This window comes from Octopus bimaculoides, chromosome 7, assembly GCF_001194135.2.
Source record: "Octopus bimaculoides isolate UCB-OBI-ISO-001 chromosome 7, ASM119413v2, whole genome shotgun sequence".
Classification (NCBI taxonomy): Eukaryota; Metazoa; Mollusca; class Cephalopoda; order Octopoda; family Octopodidae; genus Octopus; species Octopus bimaculoides.
The window spans coordinates 16,697,507-16,698,995 of record NC_068987.1 but is presented as its reverse complement, the minus strand read 5'-3'; the positions used below and the strand labels follow the sequence as shown (position 1 = coordinate 16,698,995).

The following is a 1,489-nucleotide window of genomic DNA, read 5'->3' as shown; positions in this document are numbered from 1 at the left end:
CACACATACACATATATACATGTGTGTGTGTGTGTAATGGTGAGTAGCGGGACGATGTGGAAATCTAAGAATGAGCATCAGTAAAACGCCAATCAATGGCAGGGGTCATTGAACTACAATGGCAGATGAATTGATTGTAGGTGGAGCCGGATTTATGCTTGGTGAAACCATAAACTGTATAATTATATAAAGTTTGTTGGTTTCTTGTTAAAGTATTGTACCAGAATGCTTCATATTAATTGAAAGCATATACACATTTTTAATTTTTTTGAAGCCCGTGCGGAATACGAGGCACAAAACTAAGTTTAGCCTCTGTTAAATCTAACACTCAGTCCAAGTACCTTTTAAATGTTGCATGACGACTTTGTTCAAGTTTTTTTAAGCCATTGCTGTATGAGGATCTAATGTGAAAATTTAGAGAAGAGAGTTTTTGATCAACAGAACCTTCATCTTCTCATGTGCTTTCTTTTCTTGTATGGAGAAGTTTGGATCAAAACATTCGAGAACATTTAACACGTATATACACTATCACACACTGCTATAGACTGTTACTTTTTTTAAAAAATAATTGAACTGCAGCCGTGTCAGGATACTATCTCAAAGGGTTGGCGTTAGTCGATCACTTCAATCCCGGTGTTTTTTTTTATGTGTTGTGTTTATTTTTACTGATCTTTATTACTCGTATCACTGAGTTGCGTGACATGAGAAAAAGTATGTTTTTAAACGGTTGCACACATAAAGTTGGACATAAACATACTCACATACTCACATATACAACGGTATTCAGTAGAGTTTACCCTTTATCAATTTCATTCACATATTAATCAAACCGATGCTATAAAAGAAATATATTCTCAAGATACCATGTAGTTGAACCAGACGAGAGCCCAGGTAGTTTTGAAACGAATTTGACCACATGGTTTATCGTTGTCGTCAACGTTCCAGAAAATAGAGGTGTAATATACAAAAGCTTAGCTAGTAGTTCATCTCTCAGACTTTGTTATTTGTGCAGGCATTCTATAATCACATCAGTTTGCAAAAAAAAAACAGAATGCCAGTTCAAATTTGTAAGCAGTTGTCCAAACTAACCAGAATATAGGACTTCCAGTGAGCCAGCATCAGAGCCGCAGTAGCTTGGTGCTGGGGACTTATACGCTTTCTCGACTGAGTGTGTGGCTATGTTTGGTTTCGTAATAGACGCATGAGCAGATAGAGATACGACCTGGTCGCGAACATGCTCAGGGCGTTGAAATGGTTCCTTGTTTCATTGGCAACGGGAAAGCACACCATATTGGAAAACATGGAATATTGCTGCTGTCGTATCCAACAACTAGGAATAGTTGGTGTATTTTCATAGATGTCTTCCTTCTTTTGGTATACAACATTACGTCAATGTTGTTTGCATAGTGGCTGCAGAAAATCAGATAACTATACATAAACATACACACACACGCATACTTTATATATATATATATATATATATATATAT

The 1,489-nt window shown here is 36.4% G+C and overlaps 1 protein-coding gene across 1 annotated transcript in view; it reads left to right on the top strand.

The window, feature by feature from the left end:
• Positions 1-1,489, top strand: part of LOC106873374 (neuronal calcium sensor 2) — a 160,549-nt gene that overhangs the window by 1,181 nt on the left and 157,879 nt on the right. The window lies entirely within an intron of this gene.